At 33.7% G+C, this 18,135-nt stretch overlaps 1 protein-coding gene across 9 annotated transcripts in view; it reads right to left on the bottom strand.

Moving 5' to 3' along the window:
* LOC106880133 (nuclear receptor subfamily 1 group D member 2) overlaps nucleotides 1–18,135 on the bottom strand; it is a 207,272-nt gene that overhangs the window by 163,809 nt on the left and 25,328 nt on the right. For 5 of the 9 annotated variants that reach the window (XM_089347742.1, XM_052965614.2, XM_014929960.3 and 2 more), the window contains exon 2: nucleotides 514–568. The exons of the other annotated variants lie outside the window; for them this stretch is intronic. The gene's annotated coding sequence lies outside the window, so the exon portion shown is untranslated. The remainder of the gene's footprint in view (nucleotides 1–513; nucleotides 569–18,135) is intronic. 9 annotated transcript variants of the gene reach the window in all.

Raw genomic sequence — 18,135 nt, 5'->3', positions numbered from 1 at the left:
AGAAGGTGAGCTGAGACTTGTATTGCACAGCTGAATTGAACCTAGAACCAAAGTTTCATACCAAGACTTCTTAATCACATAGCCATGCTTGTATCCAAATTGAGATAAGAAGATATAATAATATGACTTGCTCAGCACAACACAATGGTTTTCAAAGTAAGGTTCGAATTCCTTACCATGTAGTCTGGAATTTGGCACCTTAATCCAACAGCTGATATGCCTCAAAGAATTTAGTCTATGCAAGAACCCAATATCAAAGTTCACTCACAAGGCATGCAAAAATATCTAATATCTAACATGGGGACACACGCACAAACATATACACACACACATGCATATACCTATATACACATGCACACATATATGTAAACATATATAAAGAGATTATATCATCACAAACGTGCATAAAAACAAGAAACAATAAAATCAGTCTTAAAAAATGGGGAAGGATTAAAATGAAGAGACAGGATAAGAGGGAAAATTTCAAAAAAAAAAAAATTAATGATCACTCACCAATTCAAGTAAAATGCTTTCAGTATTGTGGCTACGTTTATACTTTATTTATAATCTAAAACAAAAGAAAATTTTACAATAAAACTACATGAAGAAAGAGCTAAAAATAATTATGGAAAAAAAATTATTTAGATGAAAACCAAAAGAAAATTAATAGAGGTAATTAAAAAAAAATAATGAACTGTATAACTATGAACATTTATAAATACATAAATTGTATAAATTTATAAAATCTAAAACAAAGAAAATGATTTTTGTTTTTTATGATTTTTATTTTTTATAGTTATTTTCCTTTTTTACATTGGTTGTATTTCTTTTCATCAACTGCCATAATAAGACCATATGTTCTTGTAGCCAGGTGCAATGAATCCTAAATGTTTTAATGTTGTAAATCTTATATTGGAGTATTTTGCAATAAAGAATAAAATATTTAAGGACTTTAACCCTTTTGATACTAACCCACATGAGACTGCTACTGGTTTTATGATATAAGCTTTCTGTTTTAAAATGATCAAAATTAAAAACCTTCCACCAGAATTTCATGGTAATTTACATTCCAAACATCAACTGAATAACAACAATGTTATTTTATGGAATTCTTCATAATTTTCTAAGTGAAATAAAGGTAGTGTATTTTGAAAGAAATATGGTAATGAAAGGGTTAAACAGAGTACCACAAAAATTAATACATAAGTTAATTGTCTGTTTAATTATGCTGTTACACTACTGCTCCAATCAAAACTACCACCAATGAACTATATGGCTCCATACTATAGTACAAGTCAATGAAGAATCATGCTCTACATTGGTATTACTTATAGAAGGTACAGACCACCTTTATTTCCTGGTGGGGACCTGTGAGGGCTGACAGTGGGGCAGAAAAATTGCTACGTTTGATAATTGGTTTTAAAATTTATCTAACACCATGACAAAGAAAACTTGACAATCCTGTCTTTTTAGGAGAAATACATAGGATAACATTGTCTCCTTTTTTTCTAAGATCTTACAGAGTGATTTAAGGAAATTTGGCCATTATTTCTTGCAGGTCGAATGACCATGTAAAGCAAGAATTATACAGGCACTAGCTCCATTTTGTTTTTTTTATTAATAAAAAGGTGGGAAACAAAAGTTTTCAATACTATTTTGTGGGAAGTTGACCTAGTAGTTTGAGAACTATTGCTCAATATAGTCATCTGATTTACTAGAAATAACAGCCACATTTTTCTCAAATCACACCACCCTCGCCATCTTATAAAACTTAACAGTGAATAATAGTCTTAGATACTCCCTACAAAGATGGGATGGTTATGGATGGAATGCCTTTGCTCATAGATCTTGATCAGGATTGACATGGAGCTAAGAAGCAACAACGGAACCTCTTCTTATTAGCGATATACTTCTAGACCAAAGGTTCTTAACCTGGGCAGCAGTACTTCCTTGGCAGTGTTGTGAGCTCACAAGAGGGCAGAAAATGTCAAGGATGCATGCCAACATATGTTCACATAGTCTATGTTTAAACTGATTAACTAAATCATTTATTCTGTTTCGTTACATTTTGTAACTTAGTAGTTTAACAAATAGTACTTCATAATGAAATAAGTACCAGACTGAAAGACATATTGGAACCAATACAATCGGCTAAAATACATTGAAACTAGTGCTCCACCAACGACCGGAAGTGACAAAAAAAAATTTGAAGAAAACACGAAAGAATCAAAATAGTAACCAGTGTACTCACTTTCCAGACATACTTAGCTTTAACTAGAAAAAAATAAAATAATTATCTTTCACTTTATCAAGAACTAAACTAATAGCCAAATATACATACACTGCTAAGAAACCCTCAACTGATATTTTTAACATGTCTAAAATAAATTGTTGGAAGCATTAACAATGGCAATTGTATTCATGTTTAACAATTTATAATATCAAAATCTGTTCCATTTCTGCTGGAAGTGAGTTAAAGTGAAGGAATGAAAGAGAGAGAGAGAGAGAGAGAGAGAGAAAGAGGCAGGCAGACTAACCAACAGAGAAATTGAATGGAATAAAAATTAAAAGAAAGAGCATATTGGCTGCTATTTTCAGAAGGTTCAGGAACAACAGAGAATTCTTCAGTAGCTTCAATATGTAAAGAAGACATTTAATTATACCAATGCTTTAAATGCTATTTCATTTATTGGCTGCTTAGTTCAAGTAACAATCATAACTATATGTAGATCAGATTGATCAATTTACTCTTCTAATCTCTCTATCATTGAGCCACACTCTCAGTGGAATATTTTAGCTCAGCAGTAAAGAACGAAAAACAAATATACATCCATTAAGAAACTAGCTTTGATACTTTAACATAGCTGAATTTAAGATTTTGTCTGCTTTACCTGTTTAATATATAGTCTTTTTTTTATGTAAACTGCTTCCTGGTGTGCAATGTCACAGCTGGCATGATACTGTCGGGGCTGGGGTGGGGGTGAATAGCAAAGGATGAGACATATAGGATTACTATTGTATAAAGCAGTGGTTCTCAGTTGGGGATTCATATAAGATTTTGGGGGTCCATACAAACAGAATAGTAAATTGAAAATCCACGGTAGTATTTTATGGGTCCATGAAAAAATTTTGCTTTAAATGTATTTATTGCAAGAAATAGCTAGGATTCTTTTTCTAACATTTTACGTAGTTCAACTTATGCAAGTTAATAAGTGAAAAATAAGAATTTTGAAAGAAGTATCTATAACACTAGTATTTAAAAACATCAATTGACTATGGGGAGATGGGGAGAGTGACACCAGAATAAAATTAATCAAAGGGGTCCACAGATAAAAATATCATCGAGAATCACTGGTATAAAGGATCATGCCATAATGAAGGAAAGTGAGATCTGAGGTTTTTTACCTTGATGTGTAAGGTGGGGAATTTTATTTACAGCCACTTCAAAGCATGCTTCCATTAACTACACCCCCCCCCCCCCACACACACACATGCCTAGTAGCTTTTAGCAAGAAAAGAGAGAGTGGAACAAATTGAGGCTGTAATCAACAAAGAAACACCAGAGTACAGATCTGATTTCCCAAGTACAACGCCTTAATTAGTCAGCCATCAATGTTGAGATTGTTCAGGTCATTATTAATACCAGTTAGCCAACATATTTTAGACATTCTTCAAGATAATCCTTATTAGAAGAACTTTGCAAGTTGAACACTTTTGGTTTACTCTCTCAGTTCTTACTATTCATAATGTCATGATGACTAAAACAAATTTCAACATTTGACAACATTTTTAACATCTAACAGACCAATGTATTCCCTTTAGAAGCCAAAAGCTTTGCACAACAAAATTATAGCATTGCTATTTCAACTGAGTAAGTAACTAAAATTGAGTAGGAATATGACAATTCTTGGCTTTACTGTCATCTAGCCCAGATTATCCAGTCAAATCAATGCTTATTTATTCACATTGCTTTGAATTGATCGTGCATTATCTCATAGCTTCAAAATTTAGATGATGTGCTTGTTTATTTTTGGAATTACATTGTAGGGCAAGTACGAGAGGCCAGATCTGTCCGGTTTGAACATAATACAGGTAGAATATTTGGGCCTGATATGGCTAGTTTAAATGTTAAAGGGCTAGACATCATTGGAAAAAGTTAGTCAAAAAGCCAGTAGTTTACATCCTGTTTGCAACACAGTTATGTCTGTGGCTCAAAGGCTCAAAACATTTAACTTTGAAATGGGGTAATCATGTGATTCAGTAATGATAGGTAAGAACACACACCACACTATAAAACTAATAATTACTTTGGTAGCATGAAGTACCAAATTCAGTTCTGCCAGAGAGACAAGCAACCTTCAAAAACCAGATTGACAATGTTTCCAAAAAGAGTTTTATACCCCACCCTCTTGGTAGCATCATGATAATCAGAGATACAAACACAGGTCAAATGAATTGCAGTGGTCCATGAAACAACACCTATATCTATCCTGACAGCAACAACAATTTCAGTATAAATGATCTCCTAATATTTCATTCAACTACATACACAGCTGAAGTTTTTTTTTTTTTTTTTTTTAAATAAAAAAAAAATACGTCAGAAAGATAAATAAAATATGTGAACTAAAATAGTTACAATCAGAAATTAAAACTGGGTTGACAAGAGATTACCTAACTACTCTGCAATGTTTGCCTAGTACCAGTAATACAACTGGATAAATCCACTTCTGAGATATCACTATCAAAATCTATGTAGTTATATGAAAGGGGAGAAGAGAAAAGCTATTTAGATGGAATATATTTTTAAAGAACATTATTTATAAAGGATATTAAACCATGCAGTAATCTGGTTGCATGATAAGAATTAATAGCAGCACTAAGCTATCAATTACAGTCTTTTGCAGTTAATTTAGTTTCTTGTATCATTAATCAAGAAATAAAGAAGACGAAAAAAACCAGTAAATATTACCAAAGAAAATTAATGCTTCAATGCACTTACATAGTAACTTCAAGATTTTGATGCAATTTTTAAAATTATAATAAAAATTTCTTCAATACAACTGATTTTAATGGATGGCATTATTTTCTATGATGGGTTTTATCCACATGAGAACACATCAATTACGACAGGTTTATAGAATGGCTTTGGCTTTGATTGCCAAAGCTAATCAAGTGACTCATCAGATACTATTGCTGACTAGCAGACAATTAGAAAACTATAGGAAAGCAAGAGTAGTTTCACTTGTAATTAGCAAGACACCTTTTAGTAATGCATGTTATATTGTAACTTTAGTTAACTCAGAAACCTACTTTAATATAGTATTTTACAAACCAGGTAATCTGGTTTCCTATTCTGCCAATCTGCTTAAACTTGCTAATGTTTTAAATTTTATGGCAACATTGTTTGTCTAAGCAAGAAATTATTGACATTTTAACAGATTTCTAAAGTAAATATTTTAATTAAATGAATATATTGATTGAGTACTAGACGAGCAGCTAGATTTGGTGTTTTATATCCTATCGCCAATTCCTTGTTGTGTCTATGTCCAGACAATTAGCACTCAACAATGCACATTGTAGGTGATATATTTCATTAATAAAAGCAGTAATAGCAACATGAAATTCCAGAGTGATTTGTTAACCCTTTTATTACCATATCTCTGTTGAAAAGCACTGCCATTGTTAATTTTGAAAATAATGAATTTAGTACAATAAATTTTAGAACTAAGAGGGTGTTTGGAACATAAAAATTAATACAAAACTTTTGTTGAAAGTTTTAATGGAGATTACTTTTAAAGCAGGAAACTTGTATCAAAGAACCGGGGGCAGTCTTGGACAGGTTGGTATCAAAAGGGTTAAATAACAGAAATGAGTTCAATTCTCATCTTAAGTAAAAGTTACCTGCAACAGGCAAAATCATATCCAATGTTAGGTTTGGTTATAGAAAGAAACACATGTTGAGCACCAACCCTATTAATCTTGTAATTTGAAGAAAAGATTTTTTTTTCCACCTTTCAGTACCAAAAGTTTTCAAGTAAAACTAGTTTTATAGATTTTCATATAATGGTCAATACACTGGTATCATATAACTATAGTTAAATGAAAGCTAACAATGGTGACGACAGGGCAAGCAGTGAATAGCTATGCTGTTAATGACACCAGAGTATTGACTCACACTATAATATATAGCAAACTGAATGTGCAAAGAACTTCTTTAAAGCAGGATTAGTTGTCTATGTAGAAATTAAGCATTTTCTCACCAAAATATTGTAACTCTACAGGGGGAAAGAAATGTAACAGGTGCAGCAACTGTTTTTGTTTGATTTAACTCCCTTAATACCAACCTTCCTGAGATCACTCCTGGTTCTATGATAAATTTCTTTCTTCAAATTAAAACCTTTCACCAAAATCTCATGCTATGTTCCAAACACCAGTTTTAATACTGACAGTGTTATTTTATTAAAATTTTTCATTAATTGAAACAGAAACAGAATATTTCTACATAAATATGGTAGTAAAAGGTTTGTAAGTTTCTCATCTTAACCATTTTAGACAACTTGGAACTCATTACTTTGTCTACTTACTTACTCATTCCAGTGTAAGACTGAATTATTCCTGTGGAAAAAAAAACGTTAACAATCTCCGTATCTTAGGTTGGCTTCCTAAATTCCACAGTGGAAAAATTAGAAACAAAATTATTGCCTCCAGCTTCTTGAAGTAACATATTATAAAGACATTTCAATTATACATGACCAAATTAAGACAAAAACTAGACTTATCCAATTACAAGAGAAAAAAGTTTGAGTGAAAGTAAGGTTTAGAATCAAAGGGCCTTAGAGTTAATTTAGCAAAACTTGAAGTCTTAGCAAGTAGGAAAACCAACAAATCACAAATTCCTTCAAGTAGATGGCCCTGCTCAATGTAGAAAAGACATAGGTAGAAACTCCATAAGTTGTACCCAGTGCAAGTTATGGATACATAAGAGGTGCAGTAATATCAGAGGAAGGTTAACAGGGAAAATAGTCTTTGTATGTGGCAAATGTACAGGTACAATAAACACAAGAAATGTACAGAAAATAGACTATCAAATGTCAGGGGAGATACCTAGAAGTAGTTGATAGCTTCTGGTATCTAGATGACCAAGTCAGCAGCGGAGGTGGATGCTCCGAGAGCATAGCTGCTAGAAAAAGAATAAGCTGGGAAAAGTTCAGAGCTTCTACTTTTGTTCGTAACAAAGGGCCTCTCCCTTAGAGTGAAAGGCAGATTGTATGATGCCTGTGTGTGAACAGCCATGCTATGTGGCAGTGAAACATGGGTTGTGACCACAGAGGACATACGAAGGTTTGAAAGAAATGAAAATAGTATGCTTTGCTGGATGTGCAATATCAGTGTGTATGTATGACAGAGTGTAAGTGTCTTCAGAAAAAAATTGGGCATAAGAGGCATGAGATGTGGTGTGCAAGAGAGAATACTGTGCTGGTATGGTCATGTGATGCATATGGACAAAGACAGCTGTGTGAAAAAGTGCCAATCTCTAACAGTGGAGGGAACTTATGGAAGAGGTAGACCCAGGAAGACATGGGATGAGGTGGTGAAGCATGATCTTTGAAAGTTGTGTCTCATGGAAGCAATGACAAGTGATCGAGACCTTTGGCAATTTGCTGTGTTGAGAAACTCGCCAAGTGATATCATAGTTGTGGCTGGTGTTGGTGACACATTAAAGGCACTCACTACACTCTCAGAGTGATTGGCCTTTGGAAGGGCATCCAACTGTAAAAACTAAGCCAAAATCAGACTGGAATTCGGTATAGCTCTCCAGCTTACCAGTTCAAATCAAACTGTCTAACCCATGCCAGCATGGAAAGTGGAGATAAATGATAATGATGATGATGATGAAATTTGAAACTGAGTCAATTTCTTTCAGTCACAAATTTTGATTGGACATTCTAAAAAAACCTCACCTATATAGGTGAAATCATTTTCATAGACAAGGCCCATATCTTACTAAGTTTCATATCTAATGACCTTCAACAACAAGCCATTTAGGAATTTCCATTTAAATCACTGATAGGGTAATATTATCTATGGTAAATATCCTCTTCAAACTACTTGAAGAAAATTTTGAAGAAAGTAACTAAAACACCAGACAATGAACTTATCAAAAATGAAATAACTGAAATTTGTAGCATGAAACAAAATAGAATTTACATGGCTTTATCTTTTTTTAATAGTCTTTATGTATAATAAAATATTGTAAAACTTCTGTTAGGTCATAATGAGACTCAACTTCTGGCATCTATATAAAGAAATTGATTTGTTATTCCCAAGATGAATCTAAGAACTCCAAGAAGTTCCGTAAGTTTCATGATGAATGGACAGATCTAACAAGATACTCTGAAGTCAAGCAAAAGAAATATTTTCATATTTCTTCCAATCTGTTAAACCAGCAGATATTGGGGAGAAAAAAAAATCAATTGATAACTACTAACTTTACTAGCTTTAGGTTAAATTCAATAAAATGGCGTGTATATCAACTGGCTTTAAAATCCTAAAGACAAGTTTAACAGTTGTGAACAAATAAAAAAAGAAAATCAGCACGTGCTCATGATGGAAGCATTTATGGTAGAGGAAGTCCAAAGAAGAAATAGGAAGAAATAAATTCTGAAAGTGTTGGATCTCACAACAAGATTCAGAACAGTGTTGCTGTACTTTGCTGTTGATCAATGGTTCTCAAATTGATAAATACAAACTACCCACAATAAAATATTACTAAAATATTTTGGTATCCCAACACCTCTGTATTAAAGTGGTGACAAAATATATTCTGCATCTTTATAATTCTTTTTCACCAAGGTGTTTCATGGACTTAAAAAGTGGGAGATTGTCATAATTTCATTAACGCTTTTGATATCAACCCACCCTTGGTATTATAATACAAACTTCCGATTTTAAAGTGATCTAATTAAAAAGCTTCCATCAAAATTTCATGTTAATTTATGTTCTAAATACTATCTTGATAACGACAAAATTATTTTACTAAGTTCTTTTCATTTTTATCTAGTTTCAGCTCATGAGCTGTGGCCATGCTGTAAATTTTTTAATTATTTGAAAAAGTAGCATTGCATTTCACCAGAAATATGGCAATAAAAGAGTTAAGCATAGCCATTTACCCTCTCCTTGCCTGTGTGAAACACTGCTGTATTACCATCTGATAACTGTTGGCATGAAAAAGAGAAAAAAATTCATTAAAATTATGATGATGGTGAACCAATACCTTAATCATTTCGTCACATTGGCAGAAAATCTTAAATCTTAAATTATATGACTTTAAAAAGTGGTTACTCTTTTTTTTTTATCATGTATGGATTTACTTATCAAATTAACAAAACTAATTTACTAAAATACTAATATACTGAATGAAATAAATAGCCTTTTCATTGGAAATTAAGATTAAGTAGTAACACCATATTGTTTAGTTCAAGATTAACTGTAATTGAGTAAACCTCAATTACAGTTAATGAAAAGTATTCCAGTAGCGACCCTTCATTTTGTCTTAAAGCAGAGGGCATCTAAGACTACATAATCCAATGTGTCCTTTCTCTATTCTCAAAGATGACAGAGTGTGATTTGAGTGAGATTTGACTATTATTTATAGTAGGTCGTGCAATCACATACAGACTCCCTCATTGGCTCAATATCGTTTTTTCAAAGCTGCAGCAAGTAAAAGAATAAACAATTCAATGCCAACAAGGAACATAAAAAATCAAATCACTGTTTCACTTAAACAATGACAAGTTGTGAAATACCAATAGTCACGCACATTCACGACTCATACATACATACACACATTATAAGTACATGTATAAAGGTTTTGTCTATCAAATTCATTCACAAAATATCAGGCTATAACAGAAGGCACTTGCCCAAAAGTGCCACTCAGTGTAACTGAACCTAAAACTAGGTGGTTGTAAAGCAAACTTCATACACCTATATCTATATATCTGTTTATCTATCAATCTATCTGTCTATCAACCTATCTATCTATCTATCTATGCACACAGAGCTATATTTTTAATTCAATTTTATTGACTGTACCTTTCATTAAGTTAATTAACATTACACAAACAATTAACTAATTAAGAATGCTACCTAAGCAATGAAATATGAATCAGATCTTAAACAACCAAAATTTTAAAACATTCTCATTTACAAACAATGTTATTATTATCATTATCACCAACATTATTATTATTATTACTGAGATGTTTTACATCTCAGAGCTGTCAATCTTACCTGCTCTGTTTAATTCTGCAAGAGTGGACAGCAACTTGTTGTCATAAGTCTCTCAGGTTCTCTTTCCAAGATACTTAATACCCAAGTGCCAACCTCAAAATTCTCACTGTCCCCAATAGAGCAGTTTTTTGAGCATGTTCTACCTTCATGTCAATTCAAATTTCTCCAACATATTCTCTGATTTATCATCATCATTATTATTATTATTATTATTATTATTAAGGTGGCGAGCCGGTAAAATCATTAGCAAGCCAGGCAAAATGCTTGATGGCATTTCGTCCGTCTTTACATTCTGAGTTCAAATTCTGCTGAGGTCAACTTAACCTTTCATCCTTTGGGGGAGTCGATAAATTAAGTACCAGTCAAGTACTGTGGGTCAATGTAATCGACTTGCCCCCTCCCCCAAAATTTCAGGTTTTGTGCCTATAGTAGAAAGGATTATTATTATTATTATTATTAAGGTGGTGAACTGGCAGAATCATTAGCACATTGGACAAATTGCTTTGTGGCATTTTACCCGACACTATGTTCTGAGTTCAAATTCTGCCGAGGCCAATTTTGCCTTTCATCCTTTCAGGGTTGATAGATTAAGTACCAGTGAAATACTGGGGCCGATGTAATTGACTAGTCCCCTCCCACCAAATTTCAGGCCTTGTGCCTTTAGTAGAAAGAATTATTATTATCATTATTGATGACAATAGTCATTTAGTGTACATGATTACCTAAAGTAAAACTAAGCACTTCACAGTATTTGCTTTCAATCATTATATTTCTGAGTTCAGATCTCACCTTGATAGTTCTTTCTTAAATTTATATTTTGTCTTACTCATCCTTTTTGAAGTCATTATCATATCGTCATCTGTTAATGCCTATTTTCCATCCTGATATGGGTTGGAAGGCTTGACAGGATTTGGCAAGCTACAGGGCTTCATTAAGCTCCAGTATTAGCTTTGACATGTTTTCCATGAGTGGATACCCTTCTAAATGCCAACTAGTTTACAGTGTGTACTGGGTACCTTTTTTTTTATATTTATTTCACTAGTGAGGTAACCAAGCAAGTTACAAAACAGAAGTACAAGGAAAAAGAAAAAGACCCTTACATTTAAGTGAGGTGGGTGGGTGAGTATTTGAGAGGGGAAGGTGGGTTTATGCTAGGTGCTGAGAGGCTAAAGTATGAGAGAGCACCAAGTAAAGGTGTCTTGCTATAAAAGAGACACATGACTACCCTACATTAGATAAGAGTGGGTAGGAGTATGCCTTGAAAACAAATTAAAATTTTTTTTTAAAACCCTTAATTATTATAGTATTTTTGATCTATAATATAATATGGTGGTTATTTCTTACAAGACAGAGTCAAAGAAGATAATTGGAATTTTTAGTTTTGATAATTATATTATTATTGGGCAAGGCATGGCCACCACATATTTCCAGTGAATTTTCAAATAAATCACAGGCTTCATTTCACTAGAAGAAAGCAAATATTCATTTTGAAAATTTTCTCTAATTGTATCATTACACAGTTCAAAAGATGCAATGATACTCACATTCTTTCTCTCAAAAATTAATTGTTCATCAAATCAGAATGAGACATGAGATAATAATAATAATAATAATAATAATAATAATAATAATAATAACAACAACAATAACAGCAGCAAATATCACAATATGGTCTGATAACTTGAGGTAACAAAGAATATCAGTCAGGAAATTTGCTTTGAAAGAGTGGCTGGGGGAAAACAGTGAAGTGAGCCGAAAGGAATAAACTAAATATTTTAATTAAAATTCTCATTCTTACAAAATACAACAGCTCATATTCTATAATACTAACGTGATTTAAATTGCTCTTGAGGTTTTAAAATATTAAATTTAAATTTCTGTTTTCGTTTCAACATTTTTATCAATTGTGATTCTAAGGCTTACAATTAAGAATTGGACATGTACTATATGACATAAGAGTTGAACAATGACCTGACAACTGTAATAACAAGTAAAAATAAAATTAATAATGAATTATATTCATGTAAAATAATGGAGTTGAACTGATTAGTTCAAGAAAATACAAAAAAAAAAAATTGTATTCTCAATCATGCAGGGTAACATTAACTTACAGCATCTGGATGGAAGGAGGAAGGAGCATATGCTAAGTGTGGTAGGAGGACAAAAGATAAAGGGCAAAGATACTCAGAGGGCCAGCTTCCTGGTTTCTGTAGCGTATATATTCCCCTAGATGGAACACCAGTCCTTCACAGGATTACTCATGTTTGCCAGCTGAGTGGACTGAAGCAACGTGAAATGAAGTGTTTTGCTCAAGAACACAATGCATCGGCCAGTCCAGAAATCAAAACCACAGTCTTACTGTCATGAGTATGACACCCTAACCACTAAGCCACGTGTGGTAGGTCATTAAAAGATATCTTACTCTTTTATTTGTTTCAGCTACTGGACTTTGGCCATGCGGGAGACATCACCTTGAAGGGTTCAGTTGACCACAGTACTTATTGAATCTAGTACTTATTCTATCAGTCTTTTTTGCCAAACTGTAAAGAAATAGGAACATAAACAAACCAACACCAGTTGTTAAGCAATGGGAGAAACACACAAACATATAGGACAGGCTTACACACAATTTCCATCTTTCAAATTTTGTCTTCCATTTTTTTCAGAGTTGATTAAAAGTACACAGCAGATAGTGCAACTGGCTAATCCAATGAAAAATAAACTTCCACCACACCCCATTGTGGCTATGTGCTGATATAATAAATTATGATTAGGCAAGACTGCATTCATCCAATGATGAAGCTTTGGGTCAGGAGTTTGGTGATTTTGAGGAATGTGGAGTTAATCCTTAGCCACCATTAATTCCAGCACCTGTCAAGGGCTTTAGTTATGGGTCAAATAGTAGATGGTCCTGTGGCTAAGACATACAAAACTCAAACAAGGGCTGGCCCTTGCACACGTATCACACAGGTCCACCAATGTGTAAACATACTCTGTTGTCACATGAGCCAGTTCCTTCTGCTTACAAGGTTAAATGAGCCTTGTGCCTCACAGCTCAGTTCAGAAAAGCAAAAGATGAGCAGAGTGAACTGTAATCAAACCACAGAAGGCATTGGAAAACCACTGCTGTAGCCCCCCACCACTTGGCCACAAAAAAAATAAAATAAAATCATGAATCTTTAGACTTTGGCACGAAGGTCAATGGTTGCTGATGCTAGTAAGAAGAGAACTTATTACTATTAAGCAGGACTCCTATTTATGTTGGGAGTGGAACATTTAATTGTGAATCGTATACTTTTCCAAACAACTTCAGCAACTTCTGCGCTCAAATACTGCTAAGGTCAACTTTACCTCTCATTTTTTGGGGGTTGATAAAATTAAGTACCATCAAGCACTGGGGACTAGGTAATTGACAAATCTCTACCCCTTAAATTGCTGACATTGTCTCAAAATTTGGAAATTATTATTATTATTATTATTATTATTATTATTATTATTATTATTATTATTATTCAAGGTGGCGAGCTGGCAGAATCATTAGCAAGCCGGGCAAAATGTTTAATGGTATTTTGTCTGTCGCTACATTCCGAGTTTAAATTTCACCAAGACTGACTTTGCTTTAATCTTTCAGAGTCAATGAAATAAGTACCATACCAGTCAGGTACTGGGGTCAATGTAATCAACTAGTCCCCTCCCCCACCAAACATTTCAGGCCTTGTGCCTATAGTAGAAAGGATTATTATTATCATCATTTTATTCTTCACAGCTCTTGATCTTACTTGCTCTGATTGAATCTGTGGGGGGCAGACAACAGCCTGTTGTCAGAGGTCTCACAGGGTATCTTACCACAAATTGTAAGCTCTAGTACTTGGATGTTAACTCATTGTGTAAGATACTCAACACCCAAGCACAAATCTCAAAATCCTAGCTGTCTCCAACAGAGAAGTTTTTTGGGGTTTGTTCTGCCCTCAAGTCAATCCCAATTTCTCCAATATATTTCTTGAACCAGGTTGTTAGTGTTCCGAGTGCCTCTACAACTACTGGGATAACAGTTACACTCCTCATTGCCCTCATTCTTGCAATTTTGTCTTTTAGCAGTTTTTAGTATTATTAGAGAGTGTAGTGGGCACGTAAAAGCACCCACTACACTCTCTGAGTGGTTGGCGTTAGGAAGGGCATCCAGCTGTAGAAACTCTGCCAAATCAGATTGGAGGCTGGTGTTGCCATCCGGTTTCACCAGTCCTCAGTCAAATCGTCCAACCCATGCTAGCATGGAAAGTGGACGTTAAATGATGATGATGATGATGATGATGATGATTGTTGTTGTTAAGGCAATGAGCTGGCAGAATCATTAGCATGCTGGATGAAATGCTTAGTGGTATTTTGCCCATCGCTACGTTCTGAGTTCAGAATCTGCTGAAGTCGACTTTGCCTTTCATCCTTTTGGGGTTGATAAATTAAGTACCAGCGAAACACTCAGGTCAATTGTAATCAACTCATCCCTTTCCCCAAAATTTCAGGCCTTGTGCCTATTGTAGAAAGGATTATTATTATTGTTGTTATCAAATACTCAACAAGTGCTGACTGCATTGTTCTAAAAAAAAAAAAAATACTTTATAAATATCCTCAGTATAGTTCACTAAAAATAAATAGTCATCTTGCTTGGAAACAAATCTATGCCAATGGTTTGAGCCAGTAAACTATAAAAAGCTTTAAGAAGAAACTATAACTGACATGCATAAACATATTTATTGAGTTATTACTGATCAGCTTTTACTAAAACACAAACTACTCAACCCTAATAGATTTAAACTGATTTACAGTTTAATACATGAACACTTTGAAAAGCTTCCAAATACTTTCAGCACTATTTTAGTGTCAGCAATTGTCTTTCGAAATAGAATGCTAGTTACGTCTTGCAGTTAAATACTGTCCAATGAATACTTCCAATATCTTCAAGACTAAATGAAGAAGGTCAACTGTCAGTCTTTTTCAAACATTCTCTAAGTTGAACTATTAACATTAGGTAAAGTTATAAGTATATATTTGCAGCAGATAAATTTAACAACTGAATTCTAAATCAAGGAGTAATAGCAATGGAGAGTGACCAACTCACTTTTTTTTTTTCTTTTCCTATTTGGATAAGTATATATTCATAAAATAATTTTACTTTTTTGCTTTGAAATATAATTGCTTGAAGAATTACAACATCGAGAATTTCACAATGGTCAACATGTTAAATGTAAGTCATCATCATCATCATCATGTGCACTTCTTCGCACTTGCTAGGGTGGTCAGATGTTGAGGTAGATTTTTCTATGGCCAGATGCCTTTTTCTATCACCTGTTTCCAAGCAAGGTAATATAACCCCTTAGCTGGACATGTTTTAACCCTTTCGTTACTGTATTTATTTTGAGATGCTCTGTGTTTCTTTCAATTACTTTAAATATAACAAAGAATTTAGTAAAATAGCTTAGTTATCATTCAGCTAGTATTAGGAACATAAATTGTGACTAAGGTTTGGTGGAAGATTTTAATTCAGAACTTATGATAACAAGACATTTGTACTCAGAGCCAGAGCCGGTTTCAGCCGGGTTGGTAACGAAAGGGTTAAAGGAAGGCTGGAAAAAATACCACTGTATGAGGATGATATTCATTTACAACTAATGCATGATGTAAAACACACACACACACATATGATAGGCTTCTTTCAGATTTTGCCTATTAAATCCACTCACAAGGCTATGGTTGGTTTTGAGCTCCATTCTTTTACTTGTTTCAGTCATTTGTCTGCAGCCATGCTGGAGCACCACCTTTTAGTTGAACAAATCAACCCCAGGACTTATTCTTTGTAAGCCCAATACATAGTCTGCCAGTCTCTTTTGCCGAACAGCAAGGTTACGATGATGTAAACACACTAACATCAGTTGTCAAGCAATGGAGGAAGTACAAACACAGACAAACAGAAATATATATATATATATATATATATATATATATATATATATATATATATATATATATATATACATACACATACATACATACATATCATCATCATCATTTAACGTCCGCTTTCCATGCTGACATGGGTTGGACGGTTTGATTGGGGACTGGTGAGCCAGATGGCTGCACCAAGCAACAATCTGATCTGGCAGAGTTTCTACAACTGAATGCCGTTCCTAACGCCAACCACTCCGAGAGTGTAGTGAGTGCTTTTACGTGCCACTGGCACGAGGGCCAGTCAGGCGGTACTGGCAACGGCCATGCTCAAATGGTGTTTTTACGTATCACCTGAAACCATATGGTTGGGAAGCAAACTCTTCAACCACGCAGCTTGTCTATCATGTTAAATTAAAAGGCACACATACATACACACACACACATTTAGAGTGTATGAAGACTAGTACTGGCTTGCATTGACAAGAATCAATTCAATTCAATTTAAAAAAAAAGAAAAACCATTAAGTTTGAAGATAAAAATATCTAATACTTCAGAAAGAGATTTTCATATGAAAACGAAAGGTTCAACCTAAAGCATTAACTATTTCCTCTTATGGTAAACTAACACACCTCCTCATTTTGCTTTTACTGGCTAAAATAAACAGCTTGTATCAAGCTATTGGCAAAGTTTTGTCCCAGGACAAAACATTTAACTCTCAAAAGTCCAGTCTACCAAGCCATACAGACACACACACACATATATGTATATATGAGAGAGGGGGACAACTTATTGCAGTAGTCAGTAGGGAAGAGCATTATTATATAACCAAGAAGCTATTCAAATAGGCTGCAATGCAGAGGTCAAATCTACTCTTCAATAGAAAACTGGGACATAAAACTAACACCCTATTTATGTAGAGGAATGTCAGTTACAGAAGTATTTAATACTGCCTACAAAACCTCTGATAAAACTCCAACACATAGCAATGACTTTGAATAACAGAGCAGAGGAGAAGGAAATTCAAGCGCATTATTACTAACACATAAATACAGGAAGTCAAATCCTTGAAATTTTATTCAATGTGCACACACGCAAATGTGCACATAGAAACATACACCAGTGTGTACAATGCATGTACAGACATATGCTTACGAGTACAATACATGCACAGACATATACACAATGTGAGCAGAGACACACAATGTGCACATACAGACATATTTTCTTTAAGGAATTCCCAGCCAAACAGAACAAATAGATACTGTAGTATACCCATCCAGGCTGCAGTAGTAGTTGTTTTAGTAGAAATACTAGTCTACACCTTCTGACGGGGGGGGGGGGGATACACCAAAATATATAGGGCTCTTTTGTAGCCATGTTGAAACCAAACTAATGTTTTATTTATTTTTTCTTGCTTCAGTTGAACCTTAGTAGTAGTAAACAGCCAAACATGTTATAGGCACAGACTTGTTTTTTTTTTTTTGCATAAGCAAGTAACAATATTATCCCTGTTAGTGAATAACAAAAAAAATAGACAAAACCATTTTGTAAAGCTGTGTTGCACCAGAAATCTAGATTGTCCTCAATATCATCAATTACACAAGAGCATAAATAAAATTTATATGAGGAAAATTCATTTTTATACATATATATATATATATATATATATATATATATAATGAAATAAAACTAAAAAGTAAAAATAAAGACTATACGAAATAGCAAGAATTGCTTTAATTCTTATTTATTTTTCGCAATAATACTAATTCGAAATAATTAGAAAAACACATCAGTATATTTTTTAAAACAGAAAAATCAATGTTGAGGAAATGCAATGATTAGGTGTTGGCAAAAAAGCATGACTTTTTTCTTCCCTGTTTAATTTTTTTTTTTTTAAT

The sequence above is a fragment of the Octopus bimaculoides genome, chromosome 2 (genome assembly GCF_046866305.1).
Source record: "Octopus bimaculoides isolate indiv1 chromosome 2, ASM4686630v1, whole genome shotgun sequence".
In the NCBI taxonomy this organism is placed as follows: domain Eukaryota; kingdom Metazoa; phylum Mollusca; class Cephalopoda; order Octopoda; family Octopodidae; genus Octopus; species Octopus bimaculoides.
This window is presented reverse-complemented; position numbering and strand designations above follow the sequence as displayed.